General features: G+C 49.6%; 1 long non-coding RNA gene across 1 annotated transcript in view; it reads left to right on the top strand.

The window, feature by feature from the left end:
* The first annotated feature begins 3,604 nt into the window (after window positions 1–3,604).
* Window positions 3,605–15,918, top strand: part of LOC147013566 (uncharacterized) — a 96,891-nt gene continuing 84,577 nt past the window's right edge. The window contains exon 1 of the long non-coding RNA XR_015051374.1: window positions 3,605–3,665. This is a non-coding gene — a long non-coding RNA (uncharacterized LOC147013566). The remainder of the gene's footprint in view (window positions 3,666–15,918) is intronic.

Below are 15,918 nucleotides of genomic sequence, written 5' to 3' on the forward strand. Positions count from 1 at the left end.
ACCTCCCCTGATCCTAGAATTTGTATATCTCGATTCTACACCGACGCGCCTGGAGGCGGGGCCAAACCGCCCCGCGCTTGCTTATTGGACGGATCAGAAGTGGGCGTGTAGCATTCCTGATCCGAATTCTCCTCGGAAAGGCCGCATTTTGCACTCTCGGCTCGGCGCGCGTCCCGTACGAGCCCAGGACAGCCTGACGCTCGGTGCTCACAAGTGGTGCGGGAATGGCCGCAGAAGGAGAGAGGTGAAGGTAGTGGAGGGTTTATGGTGGTGGTTTATGGCCATGGTGCCGTTTGGAATGGCGGTGATGCGATGTTTGCGGGAGCGAGTTGTTAAGGTAAAGGTCGTGGCCGTTGGCGTTGTTGTTGTTGTGAAGCGGCGTTGTGGTTGGTGGTTGTGTGGTGGTGGTTGGTTCGTGGTTGGTTCAAAATAAAGATAGAACAGAAAAACGGCTATCTCAAAGCGTCGCAGCCCGAATGAATCACATTTATACCCTCTAAACAACGGGTTTGGGGCAAACTACACATGTACTTACAGAGATATCTCACCTATGGAACCTGAATGGTGGTTTGCGAATTTCCACAACCGTAACAATATATATATAGTCATGCGCTACTTAACGACGGGGTTACGTTCTGAGAAATGCGTTGTTAACCGACGTCGTTGTGCGAACATTATATATATATATATAATTTTTTTTTTCGTTTTCGAACATCATACTTACACAAACCTAGACACCTAGGCTATATGGTATCACCTATTGCTCCTCGGCTACAAACCTGTACAGCATGTTACTGTACTGAATACTGTAAGCAATTGCAACACACATCCAAAAGAGACGGTAGACGCGTTAGTCTTACCTTTGTGCTGTTCATGACGGCCATGTGTGTTGTTAGCGGCAGCTTACAATCTTCTCTCGCATAAATTATAGAAAGGTGAATAAATAGCGTTTGGATTTTATAAATACGTAATCATTGCATCGATGTTATGATTTATAAATGAAGAAACGAGCACCTGTCAATTGTGATATATATATATATATATATATATATATATATATATATATATATATATATATATATATATATATATATATTTATATATTTATATATATTTATATATTTATATATATATATATATATATATATATATATATATATATATATATATTTATTTTTTTTGGGAACAGTGTGATTGTTTTAACATAAAAAGCTTCACTAAAAATAAATTTATGTTTTAATTTCGACTGTAACAACAACGATTTATTCGTGGAATTCTTCAATTCAAAGGTAATTTACTTGCAAGAAGGTAAAGGTGCAAACATTGGTTCAGTTTGAAAGCCGATTTCCTTGAATCCCGATTGAGCACGACCCTGCTTTTTTTTCGCGATGACATTTTATGGACCTCAACGATCGCATTATAACGGGGCCACACTGTCGTTTATTGTCATTATGAAATATTATGTGCTGTACATAATTGTATGTGCTATTTTTATACGACTGGCAGCGCTACGTCGGCTACATCACTCGACGATCGGAATTTTTCAGCTCCATTATAATGGAGCTGGCAAATCCATTGTATATGCGATCCGTCGTTGCCTGAAACATCGTTATGCCGTGCATGACTATATATTGTTGTGGTTGACGAAATTCGCAAGCCACCATTCAGGTCCCTTAGGTGAGATATCTCTGTAAGTATATGTGTAGTTAGGCCCAAACCCGTTGTTTCGAGGGAATAAATGTCATTCATTCGGGCTGCGACCCCTCTAGATAGCCGTTTTTCTTTTACTATCTTTATTTTGGACCAGCCGCCATTACTACCACCACCAACCACGTCTCAACAGCCATCACACAACAACCACCAACCGCAACGCCGCTTCACAACAACAGCCACGACCTTTACCGTCACAACTCGCCCTCGCAACCATCGCATCACCGTCATTCCCACGCCGCTTGTGGGCACCGATACTGGACTCGTGCAAGGCGCGCACCGAGCAGGGGTGCAAAAGCGCCGGCCTTTCCGAAGAAAACGGATCAAAAACGACTCACGCCCACTTCTGTTCCGTCCTATCGGCGAGCGTGGGGCGATTTGGCCCCGCCTCCAGGTGCGTTGGAGTAATATCGCTATATGCAAGTTCATGGATCAAAAAGCATTCACGCCCACTTTTCCTCGGTCCAATGGGGAGCCAGTTAGAGGTGAAGGGTCGGAGGTAAAGGGTCGAAGGTGAAGGAGCGAGGCCATGGGGCATATAAGGGGCTGCGTTCGTCAGTCAAGGAGTTAAGAGTTGGCGGTACGGAGGGGAGAGAGTGAAGAGTTCGGAGCCAGTGAAGAGTTGGGACGAGTCAAGAGAGGAGACGGAGAGGGCGGTTGGACAGAGCTGTGGAGAGGTGGCGGCGGCGAAGACGGTCGAGGGGGTGCTCGTGTCGGAGTCGGGGAGCTGGGGAGGGAGAGGCCGGCGGCGCGACCGAGGTCGTGGTGGAGACGCTCGTCGCGGGACCCGAGACAGGGAGATATCCACCCCCCCGAGCAACAACAACCCCCCTCCTGTTTCCCCCCCGCGCTGAGATAGTGCGAGAAGGGGGCCCCGTTCCCACCCCATTCCAGACACTGTCCGCGAGGCCCGCGGAGTCGGGGCGCCAGCGCCATTTTGCGGCTCATCACCAGACGGGTAGGCTCGACGCGGTCTCGGCCCCAGGCCCGTCTGCCCCCCTCATAGTGGAGGGTGGTCCCTTTTTCTTTTGCTTTGAGTATATGTGTTGTCGGCGCCGTCTGTGAAGTAAAACTGTATAAGTGTTGCCGTGTGCTCGGTAGTCGGTTCGCTCTGCATTGTCTTTTGCTTTTACATTTGCTTTTTGTGCATTATTGTGTGTTTCTTCTTCTTCTTTTACATTTGCTATTGGTGTAATTGTATATGTGTGCTTTCCGTTCATCGCGAAATAAATGTGCTTTATGTTGAACTGTTTTCCCGTTTCGCTTCGTCTTTTCCTTTATTGAATCTCCATCTTACTTCACGCAAAGGGTTGGTCGTGGGCTAAAACGCCCGATAATTAATCGAACCGTCCAGGTTGACGATAACACCGCTCGGTTATCCCGATAGTACGGAACGGGTCGCTTAAAGTGGACCGTGTCCGAAGTCGACCTGCGGCGAGGTGCGGTCGCCCGGTTTACCCTCCGTGTGGGTACTTAGGTAGGTCGAATTTGGCGAGCAACCCTATCCCACGCGGGGGCCGATTGGCACGATCGTGGTGAGGCCGAAAGGTCCACCCTTGACTAGTTCCCGGCGTTAGTCCGAGAGGGTCACGACGGGATTGTCCGTCCGGTGGGCGACGTGCCGCGATTCGAGTTACGTGGCCGTTCGCACGCCGGCGGGCGCGAATCCGCAACAATATATATATATATATATATATATATATATATATATATATATATATATATATATATATATATATATATATATATATATATTACCGTGCTTCCCCATTGTCTCGGGTCACTCACCTGCAATAATTTTTTTTCCATTCATGTTTATCATTTATTTATTTTCATTTATTTATATTTTCATTTATGGATGTTTTCCAATGGTTCTGTGATTGTTGTTTTTTTCAGTGCATCGGCTTCGATATCCGTCTGCAAGTAAAATTTCAGCTTTCAACATCACTCGAAAGGTACCAATCTTTAATATCAGTCAGTCAGTGGTTTTATATATATATATATATATATATATATATATATATATATATATATATATATATGTATATATATATATATATATATATATATATATATATATATATATATATATATATATATATATATATATATATATATATATATATATATATATATATATGTATATATATATATATATATGTATATATGTATATATATATGTATATATGTATGTATATATATATATATATATATATATATATATATATATATGTATATATGTATATATGTATATGTATATGTATATATATATATATATGTATATATGTATATATATATATATGTATATATATGTATATATATATATATATGTATATATATATATATATGTATATGTATATATATATATATGTATATATATATATATGTATATGTATATATATATATATGTATATGTATATATATATATATGTATATGTATATATATATATATATATATATATATATATATATTGTTACGAATCTGGAAGCTTACTGCACTCAACATTCAGAGTCCCTATAGAACAGTTATATCGGTAAGTATGTGTTTATAGGTAGGGCTCCCTACATGTGTCCAATGGGAATTACATACATGTGCTGCGAAGTTATTTTGGTAGTTATGATTTTTATAATAACCACAACACCAACGACCTCTGCCTTCGCTTCCTCCCACCATCCTCCACCGGCAACATTGCACGCGTGCGTGTCAGCACGTACGTAGGCTGAGCCCACGCAGTACCATATTACTCTCCTTGTTTGAAGGGCGGTCCACCTCGATGGCCGTCACGCCCCTCCGGTCCAATCAGCGGACTTGGTGCCCCTTTCGGCCATTCACGGGGGCAATGAGTGATTTGCGCGCCAAACCGTCCAGTGGGGGAGAGCAGACAGCGAGGAGGCATTCCCCCCCCCCCCCCCTCAGGACAAGGGGGAATAAGGTTGCGTCATGATCGGACAGGGAGAGAGCATGGTTGTCGGGACGAGCGCGAGAAGAACAAAGATAATTGCGTTTGGTCCGCTCGAGCGCTGAACGCATCTCTCGACGCTGGTCGCATCTCGCTGGTGCTTCTTCTGCTCTCATCTCGTCGCCGACGTTGAATTTCTCTGGTCTGCTGGAGCGCTGGTCGCATCTCGCTGGTGCTGGGCTGGTCGCATCTCGACGCCGGTCTGGTTTGCTCGTCTCTGCCAAACCGCACGAGGCGGGAAGGTCCATTTTTCTTTCTGGGTATCTGTGTGTGCGTGTGTGTGTCCGTGGGGCCCCGTCTTTAAGTAGAAACTGGATAAGTGCTTTTGCTTGTACATTGCATTTCATTTCTTATAATCGGATAAATCTGCTCCTTGCGTGCTCCCCCCTGCTCCCCATTATAAATAAATCCCCTGTTAAATGTTTCGGCTCGTTTCTGTGTTTCCTTTATTGGCTTAGCACGGTGCGTGTTGGGAAATTTGGGAAGCGGCAAATTGTACATTTGGACCGACGGGACCTCGGTAACCATCCGCTCGGGTTACGCACAGGTCGAGCACGCATGCAGCTCATCCCGTACGAGTGCCGTCGAGGGTATGAATCCTCGGTAGCTTGCCACGTGGGCCTCTCGGTATTTTGAAGTTTGGCAGATAACCCTGTCCCACGTGGTTGATTTATTGACGATTCATGGTCCTGTAAGGTACCCGTACCTTTCGGAGTTTTCCGAAAGGTACGATCTCGATTCCGGGTGTTCCGTAGAGTCGACCCTACTGCTCCACCTAGCGGTCGTGCTCGCAGCCGATACCCGGCTCCACAACAATATATCTATGTATATGTATATATGTATATGAAGACCACAAGGGGAAAACCAGAGATGTCACTTTTTATTAATTTCAGGGTTATTGCACCTGCCAATAGTTGGCAACATAAGGTTTCCTCTCACAATATTACTTTAACAAATAACCAGGGGTGTCACATAATTTATATGGAATAAAGTTTAGCTGTGCAATGAAAAAAAAGTGTTGTCAAAGCTGAACAAGTAGAAACCCATAGTTGTCAGTACTTTACTCCTGGTTATCTCCCTTTCATTCATGTTAACTGTTCCACCATAATATTCAGAGTTGAGAAACTAAAAAATGAAAGGTTGTAAAACTTTCACAGCATAAACTGTGAGCACGACAATGGCCTATTTGGTTATATCATGGGCTCCGTAGTTGGTGCATATCGTGGTTCAAGCCTGGTCAAACCTTTATTGTGACTTTTATGGGCCCATGCCGTGGCTTAATGGTTAGCGCGTCTGAGTACCCATCCTCATTCGATGTACCCACCGCCTAATCAATTTGCTTAGGTATATGAGGGAGTCACATGAGGTGACTTCGGCTATCGCGGGGGTGGTTTATCCTTGGTTTTCCATCATATTAAGTAGTACGGAGTAAGAAATGGAGAATCCGTCGTCATATAAGCGAAATACCCTTGAGTATGGCGTTGAACACCAATCAAACAAAAAACAATGACCGTTTAATGGTGAAAAAAAGAATCTGTGATCACCAAAGTCATGTAATGTATGCTAATAACCAACAAGCATGAATTTGCGACATCCTGGGTTAAAATTGCATGGCAATTATTAAACAAGGTAATAACCAGTGATGTCAGTTTGCAACATTGATTCGTTCTTTGCTCTTAAATTAAATAACACAGAAGCTTGGCAAATGCTACATGCTTAATTTGATCGGCCAATGATCACTCTTCCTTTTACTGGAAAAGAAACCTATATGATAGTTATTAAACAGTCTACCAAAGTCTTGAAACTTTGTTTTTCAGTTTCTTCAAAATTGACTTATCCTGACATCTCTGGTTTTCCCCTTGTGGTCTTCATATATATCTTCTTCTTCTTCTTTCGGCTGCTCCCGTTCGGGGTCGCCACAGCGGATCATCTGTATGATCCGCATAGTGATTTGGCATATGTTTTACGCCGGATGCCCTTCCTGACGCAACCCTGGTCGCCTCTTACGACACAGGGATATGGTACACCTATTTTAACCGGGGTATACACCGGCCCAGTACACTGGTACTCATTTCGCCGACCTCGGAAGGATGACAGGCTGAGTCAACCCCCTGGTGTATTAATTCAGCGGCCCAACGGGGCTTGAACTCAGGACCTCTTGGTTCCCAAGCCGCTGCCCTAACCACTGCGCCAACACCAGGCTGTGTCTTCATATATATATATATATATATATATATATATATATATATATATATATATATATATATATATATATATATATATATATATATATATATATATATATATATATATATATATATATATATATATATATATATATATATATATATATATATATGTATATATGTATGTATGTATATATATGTATATGTATATATGTATGTGTATATATGTATATATATATATATATATATATGTATATATGTATGTATATATATAGTGTTGTGGTTACCAGATTCGCAAACCACCATTCAGGTCCCTTAGGTGAGGTATCTCGGTAAGTGCATGTGTAGTTAGGCCCAAACCCGTTGTCTAGTGGGAATACATGTCATTTATACGTGCTGCGACTCTTTAGGATAGCCGTTTTTCTTTTACTATCTTTATTTTGGACCAATCGCCACCATCACAACCACAACAACAACCACCAACCACAACGCCGCTTCACCACAACCGCCACGACCTTTACCGTCACAACTCGCCACCATCGCATCACCGTCATCTCGCGCCACTCATGGGCACCGATGCTGGACTCGTGCAGAACGCGCGTCGAACAGCGTGTACAAAATCACGGATTTTCTGCTTCAAAAACGGATCCAAAACGACACACGCCCACTTTTTGCCGTCCAATCGGTGAGCGAGGGGCGAATTGGCCCCGCCCCCAGGGCGATCGATATATGCAAATTTGTGGATCAAAAAGCCTTCACGCCCACTTTTTCTCGGGCCAATGGGGAGCGGGGTGAAAGGTCAAAGGGAGGGGGTCAAAGGCGAAGTTACGGGGGGATAAAAAGGACGGTGTTCGTCAGTCAAAGGAGTCGTAAAAGTCGGAGCGAAAGAGTCAGCAGAACGAGAACGAGGGGTCGGAGAGTCGCAAGAGAGAACGAGGGAGAGTCAGCAGAACGAGAACGGAGAGTCAAGAAGAGGAGAGTCGGAAACAGAGAGTCAAGACTTCGCGGGCGGTGGAGCTGCTCGTCGTGTGCGTTGAAGTCGGAACGGAGGGGACGAGCTGTGGAGAGGCGGCGAGGGCGGACGAGGGGGTGCTCGCGTCGTGCAGGGAGCTGCACCCCTGGGAGGCCGGCAGCGCGACCTGGCCGAGGTGGAGACGCTCGTCGCATATAATAAAGATCCTCTATACCCCGAGCATCAGCAACCCCCTCCTGTTTCCCCCCGCGCTGAGATAGTGCGACCAAGGGGGCCCCGTTCCCACCCCCTGCCAGGCACTGTCCACGAGGCCCGCGGGTTGCGGGGCCATCGCCGCTCCGCGTCTCATCACCAGACGGGTAGGCCCGACCTGGTCTCGGCCCCAGGCCTACCTCATTCTTGAGGGTATTTCTTTTCCTTGGTTTTGGGTATGTGTTGTCGGCGCCGTCTGTGAAGTAGAATTGTATAAGTGTTGCCGTGTGCTCGGTAGTCGGTATTAGCTCTGCACTGTGTTTTCACTTTTATGTTTGCTTTTTGTGTAAATGGAATTGTGTTTTCTTTTTTTGTGTGCATTTGGTGGAATTGTATTTGTGTGCTTCCCGTGTGCCGAGAATAAATGTGCTTTATTGTTGAACTGTTCTCCCGCTTCGCTTCGTCTTTTCCCCCATTGAACCCTCATCTTGCTTCACGTAAAGGGTTGGTAGTGGGCTGAGTACGCCCGATAATTAATCAAACCGTCGAGGTCGACGATAACACCGCTCGGTTATTCTGATAGTACGGAACGGGTCGCTTAAGTGGCCCGTGTCCGAAGTCGACCTGCGGCGAGGTGCGATCGCCCGGTCTACCCTCCGCGTGGGTACTTAGGTAGTTCGAATTTGGCGAGCAACCCTATCCCACGCGGGGGCTGATTGGCTCGATCGCGGTGAGACCGAAAGGTCCACCCGTGACTGGTTCCCGGCGTTAGTCCGAGAGGGTCACGACTGGATTGTCCGTCCGGTGGGCGACGTGCCGCGATTCGAGTTACGTGGCCGTCGCACGCCGGCGGGCGCGAAAACCGCAACACTGGTGTCAGGAGTGGGATACAAATTCATCGCCCTCCTCGCGGCACTGGTATCGGAGAACAGGAAAACGGGCTCTCCTGTCTCCGGCTAAATTTACGGGAATCGGTCCAGGGGTGAGAGAAGCGACCCCCGATTCCCTCCAAATTACGAGCGAGCAAATTAACCCTTCACGAGAAGCAAGATGGCGTCTCAAGGCGAGCGGGAGCCGGGGGTATTAGAAATGGATGTAGAATGTGTAGAATCCATGGTCCAGGATGGAATCCCCGAGCAGGAAATGTTGATTGTGCAGGAACACGGACTCGCCCAACTGAACCCAGGGCCCGAGGTGGGTGCGGTAGCGGCCGCGGTGTATGACACCTTCCCCCCCCCCTCTCCACCAAAACCCTTCCCCAACCCTTGCCGAAACGACTCAGCTGAGTGCATCCAACATGGCCCAGCTATGCGCCATGCTGGCGGCAATGAACGAAAAGATGAATGCGAAAATGATCGAAAAAATGGATGCAAACACAAACGAAATGAACAAGCAAATGAATGAAGTGAAAACGACGATGGATGCGAATACACAGCAAATGAGGGAAGAAATGAAAGAGCTGCGGGGTGAGACGCAGAACATGGGCCGATGCCTGCAGGCGGGCATGAAGGCCGTGACCAGGGAGCTGGGAATGGCGACTTCACGTGTGGGAGCAAACGAGCTGGGTGGGGGTGCAACGGCTGACAGGCCCGCGGTGGAGGCGGGTGAAAAAATAATTCGTGGAACGTGTTGGGCGAGGGTCGTGACGATGACCGAAAGGGAAAAATTAAATGGGGAGACCAAAACGTGTGAGACGAGACACGAGGTGACGACAACAGAAATAATAGTTGAGACAAGGGAGGTAAAGGGTGAAGAGTTGGCAGAGACACGGGAGATGGGAACGATAGAGGGAAGACTACACGATGAAGACGGGGTAAGTGACGCGCACGCACACACGGAGGTAGTGGAGGACAATGGGGTGAGCTCGCGGAGCGTGTAGGGACCCGGTGCGAGCAGCGGGATGGCCTCCTCCAGGAACGAGGGGAGGGAGTATGCCCCCTTGAGGCGAGTCACGACCAGGTGAGTTCGGTCGTGCTTTGCGAGGTTGAGGGGACGAGTGCTGTGGACGGGTGCACGGAGAGCTTGGGGGGTATAGAGGCCCCGGAGACCCTTGTGGGGACACGAATCCCCAGTGTGGTTGTCCCTGTGTGTGTGGTGCAAGGTGTGAGTGCGTCCCCGTGTGTGGAAGCGACCCCGTGTGTGAGTGGTGTGGTGGCGATGGTGCCGGAGTGCGTGCTTCCCAGCACGCCGTGTGTGAGTGAGGCCGTGTGTGTGGATGAAACGGCCAGTGTGAGTGAAACACCGCGGTTGAGTGCCCCCGCGTGTGTGAGTGAGGCACGGAGTATGGATGAGACACCGCGGTTGAGTGCCCCCGCATGTGTGGATGAGGCACCGCGGTTGAGTGCCCCCGCGTGTATGAGTGAGGCATGGTGTGTGGATGAGGAACCGCGAGTGAATGGAGCACCACGTGTGAGTGGTATGGGTTATGCAAGGGAGACCGTGTGTGTGAGAGAGCGGTATGTGAGGGAGATGTCGGTTGGCATGCGGGAGCACGCAGCCGCGTCTCCCGGTGTGAGTTTAATGGAGTGGACTGTGTGCGTCGTGACACGCAGGTATGCGTGTGTGGAATGGCGACGGAGACGGCGACAGAGGAGAGAAAGCCGAGTAGCGGCTGTAGTTGTTTCGAGGACCGTGCCGGGTTCACCCAGCAGTGAGCACGCGGTTCGTGCTGTGCAACGCACGAGACCGCCACGTGCTCGCTTGCGAGAGTGAAGTCCCGGTCCGGAAACGCACGCGGTGGATTTGCCGATCCCGCGGACGGACAAAGTTTAGGCAGGTAAACGGATTTGGACCGGACGGGTTCTCAACGCGATCGTGTGTGTTAAGCTCCAACGGGCAAAGCACATGTGTTCGCGTGGGGAACCCCTCGAGACGTGGTGCTTGTTTTTTTTTTTATGCGCACGGTGACATCATGGCTGCACGTGGGGTTGGAATCCGGCAGGAGGGGTATCTCTGCCGGATGGTCCCGTCCAAGGAGGGACGAGGAACACGTGCAGCTGCATGACGTCACGGGCAGGTGCAAAGTGCGCGAGCTCTGAGTTGCCGCGCTGGCGCTGCGCATGTAGAAAAAAAAAAAAAAAAAGAACAAGCCTCACTTTCGGGTGCAAAGGATTCCTGGGCAAGGGGTGAAAGACCCCCTTACCTGGGCACAGGATGGAAACTAGTTAGGGGGAAGGGTTAGCTTAGTTAGACCGACTTCATGGGGCAGGGGTAAGTCCTCATGGAGTCCGTGGAATGGATTAGTTAGAGGGATTGTAGCGAGATTTAGGTTGGGAAATAAAATGGGATTATTTTGAGAACAGTGACAGACTTGTGAATGTGTAGAGGGGACGTAGTTTAGCTACGTAGTGTTAAAAGGAACGTGCTATAGTTTAAGGGACGACGTGGGAGCACGAGTTAGTTAGGGGATGTAGTTAGGAGGATGGCAGAGTTCAGCGGTGTGTGTGTTGAAGAGTTGGTGAGTTGTGAGGTGAGTACTTGTTGAGTGAGTGAGGCCAGCGGGTCTGTGTGAGTGGAGTGAATGGGGAATGCATGGTGCGATGAGTGATTGGGGGGAGGAGTGACTCCCGCCCAAGGGACCCCGGGGTCAGTGTAGAGTGAGTTAGCTGGGTTAGTCAAATTGAAAAATGGAGGTCGTTTTGTTGTTGGTGGGAAAGTAGGCTCGAGACCCATTTGGAGGGGTGCAGGAGCCCTGTTGACGGGCTTGGGAGCGTGGCTGCGAAAGGTGAGTATCGCTGAGTGGGTACCCCGGGCACCAGGCTAGTCGGCCGCGGTAGGCCAAGGGCCCATGGGGGGCCGGGATAGCGTAGTGGGCACGGGTGCGCCTGCTTGGTGCGGGGGCCCGGGGCGCCATTAGCCGCGTGGGCAGTGTTGTGGGCACGGGTGACCCTCGGAAAGGGGCCCGGGAGGCCGGCCTGCCACGTGTGTGTTTCAGGGGAGGTGCCATGGGGGGCACTCCCCGGTGTTAGGGAGCTGGTAGGCTCGGAGGCAGTGTAGTGCCCGGGGGTGCCATAGCGGGAGAATCGGCAGAGGGTCGTGCCTGCCAAAGGGAGCCACGTGTCCCAGCCAGGAGACCGTGTGAGGGCACGGAGAGAAAATTGGGGGGCAAGGCCCGAAATTGTGAGGACACCAACACAGGCGACGGGAATCTGGGTTGTTAGAACCAATAGTTTAAGCGAGAGGCGCTTGTTGAAAGTCCCGGGGTAGTTTAACAGTTAAATGGTTAGGGTAGATTAGGAGATGTACCCCTCCGCACCATCCATCCCCTCGCTGTCGTTGTGGGCCGCTGGACCCACTTTGGGTTAAGATCGCCGAACTCTGGGGAGGCCATTCTGAGGCTTCGTTGGGCCTCGACACAGGACGTTAGCTCTCCCTTATTCCCCTCCGGGAAGGGAACGTAGAGGTTGGGAGTAGGCTAGGTGACAGAATAGGTTAGCCGAACAAGGACGATAAAGGGGGTGAGGGGACGATTTATAGTGGGGAAGTAAAAATAAAAAAAAATAAAAAAAATTAAGGGGGCTAAATTGGTTTTTCACAAATTAAGGGAGTGGGTATGTACAGTGACAGGCAAAGGCGATAGGTTGGGAGGGAGACAGGTAGGTAGGTCCGAGCCCGCCTTCCAAGTGGCCAGCACCACCGCACTCCCTCCACCAACCTCCACTGAACGGCAAAGGCTGGCCACTTCATCGGCTGGCCGTGTTTTGCTTCAAGGCGGAGGCCGGCCAAGTTCATCGGCAGCTGTGTGCTGCAAGGCCTGTGCCGGCCAGTTCATCTGCTGGCTGTTTTTCTTCGAGGCCTGTGCCGGCCAGTTCATCTGCCGGCTGTGTTTGCCTGCAACGGTCTTCTTCTGCGGGCTGTGTTTGCCTGCAGCGGCCTTCTTCTGCGGGCTGTGTTGCCTGCACCTTTGCCATGCCATGCCCACTGCCCATGTTCACCAGCCCCGTTCAATTTTGCTTTGCCCCCCCCTGTTCATTTCCATGTGCGCCAGGATCAAGGCAACAGTTTGCAAGCTGCGAGAACTGCCCTGTTGGCAGCTACAACACGGGCCTGCAGTGGCAGCCCGTGCACCGTGTTTTGCGTCCATCCATTCATCCATTCGTTCGTTGTGCTCATTGCGTGTGCCACTTGAGCTGGCACGGAGACTGCGTTGTGCAGCCCAAGCACCGTTGTGGTTCACTGAGTTCAGTTCAAAAGGGAAGGCCTTGGACTGCGTGTGAGCAGCCAGCCACGTTCCCTGTCACCTGCATTGTTTTGAGCCAGAGACTGCATGCGGGCAGCCTGGCTCCCTGCTAACTGCTTTCTTTTGCAGAGTTCAATGATCCTGGGCCATGGTTTAGTGTAAAATTTGTAAGTTAAGGTTAAGATGTACTGTAAATATGAGTGCGCCCCCGGCATGTCTGTCTAGCGCCGGCAATTTTATTTAAGTCGTCCGTGTGAGTGAGTTTGTTTAGGTAGTTACGCAGCCCTCAGGTTATTTATTTTGGGGACACGAATACCATGAATGTCGCACTCAGGGATCCGTAGGTAAAATGTACTAGGGGAAAACTACACATGATGGCACACGAAAATTTGACGACTCGGGACGAGTCTGTAAAAAGGGAAGGGGGTAGTGTTGTGGTTACCAGATTCGCAAACCACCATTCAGGTCCCTTAGGTGAGGTATCTCGGTAAGTGCATGTGTAGTTAGGCCCAAACCCGTTGTCTAGTGGGAATACATGTCATTTATACGTGCTGCGACTCTTTAGGATAGCCGTTTTTCTTTTACTATCTTTATTTTGGACCAATCGCCACCATCACAACCACAACAACAACCACCAACCACAACGCCGCTTCACCACAACCGCCACGACCTTTACCGTCACAACTCGCCACCATCGCATCACCGTCATCTCGCGCCACTCATGGGCACCGATGTTGGACTCGTGCAGAACGCGCGTCGAACAGCGTGTACAAAATCACCGATTTTCTGCTTCAAAAACGGATCCAAAACGACACACGCCCACTTTTTGCCGTCCAATCGGTGAGCGAGGGGCGAATTGGCCCCGCCCCCAGGGCGATCGATATATGCAAATTTGTGGATCAAAAAGCCTTCACGCCCACTTTTTCTCGGGCCAATGGGGAGCGGGGTGAAAGGTCAAAGGGAGGGGGTCAAAGGCGAAGTTACGGGGGGATAAAAAGGACGGTGTTCGTCAGTCAAAGGAGTCGTAAAAGTCGGAGCGAAAGAGTCAGCAGAACGAGAACGAGGGGTCGGAGAGTCGCAAGAGAGAACGAGGGAGAGTCAGCAGAACGAGAACGGAGAGTCAAGAAGAGGAGAGTCGGAAACAGAGAGTCAAGACTTCGCGGGCGGTGGAGCTGCTCGTCGTGTGCGTTGAAGTCGGAACGGAGGGGACGAGCTGTGGAGAGGCGGCGAGGGCGGACGAGGGGGTGCTCGCGTCGTGCAGGGAGCTGCACCCCTGGGAGGCCGGCAGCGCGACCTGGCCGAGGTGGAGACGCTCGTCGCATATAATAAAGATCCTCTATACCCCGAGCATCAGCAACCCCCTCCTGTTTCCCCCGCGCTGAGATAGTGCGACCAAGGGGGCCCCGTTCCCACCCCCTGCCAGGCACTGTCCACGAGGCCCGCGGGTTGCGGGGCCATCGCCGCTCCGCGTCTCATCACCAGACGGGTAGGCCCGACCTGGTCTCGGCCCCAGGCCTACCTCATTCTTGAGGGTATTTCTTTTCCTTGGTTTTGGGTATGTGTTGTCGGCGCCGTCTGTGAAGTAGAATTGTATAAGTGTTGCCGTGTGCTCGGTAGTCGGTATTAGCTCTGCACTGTGTTTTCACTTTTATGTTTGCTTTTTGTGTAAATGGAATTGTGTTTTCTTTTTTGTGTGCATTTGGTGGAATTGTATTTGTGTGCTTCCCGTGTGCCGAGAATAAATGTGCTTTATTGTTGAACTGTTCTCCCGCTTCGCTTCGTCTTTTCCCCCATTGAACCCTCATCTTGCTTCACGTAAAGGGTTGGTAGTGGGCTGAGTACGCCCAATAATTAATCGAACCGTCGAGGTCGACGATAACACCGCTCGGTTATTCTGATAGTACGGAACGGGTCGCTTAAGTGGCCCGTGTCCGAAGTCGACCTGCGGCGAGGTGCGATCGCCCGGTCTACCCTCCGCGTGGGTACTTAGGTAGTTCGAATTTGGCGAGCAACCCTATCCCACGCGGGGGCTGATTGGCTCGATCGCGGTGAGACCGAAAGGTCCACCCGTGACTGGTTCCCGGCGTTAGTCCGAGAGGGTCACGACTGGATTGTCCGTCCGGTGGGCGACGTGCCGCGATTCGAGTTACGTGGCCGTCGCACGCCGGCGGGCGCGAAAACCGCAACAATATATATATATATATATATATATATATATATATATATATATATATATATATATATATATATATATATATATATATATATATATATATATATATATATATATATATATATTGTTACGAATTTTGGCCCGCCTGGCATGCGATCGGCCGCGTACCTCTCCTGGCAGCCGCGTCGCCCACCGGACGGACAATTCAGTCGTGACCATCCTGGAATTACCGCCAGGAGCCAGTCACGGGTGGGGGTTTAACCTCACCACAACCCAGTCCGCATTCTACCTGCGCGAAATAGGGTGAATCGCCGAATGTCGATATACCTAAATACCCGCGCGGGTAACCTACCGATGGGTTGCACCACACTGCACGTCGGCTTAGGACACGAACCACTTAAGCGGTTCGTTCCATGCTTCAGGGATAACCGAGCGGTGTTATCGCCGACCTCGACGGTTCAGTGATTCTTCTTTACTCGGGCGTTCAAAACCCACTACTCATTCCATGATGCAAGATGGCACTTTCAATGTGGTGAAAGGAGGAC

Source organism: Eptatretus burgeri, chromosome 14, assembly GCF_056783735.1.
Source record: "Eptatretus burgeri isolate ZD-2024b chromosome 14, Ebu_testis_v1, whole genome shotgun sequence".
NCBI classification, from domain to species: domain Eukaryota; kingdom Metazoa; phylum Chordata; class Myxini; order Myxiniformes; family Myxinidae; genus Eptatretus; species Eptatretus burgeri.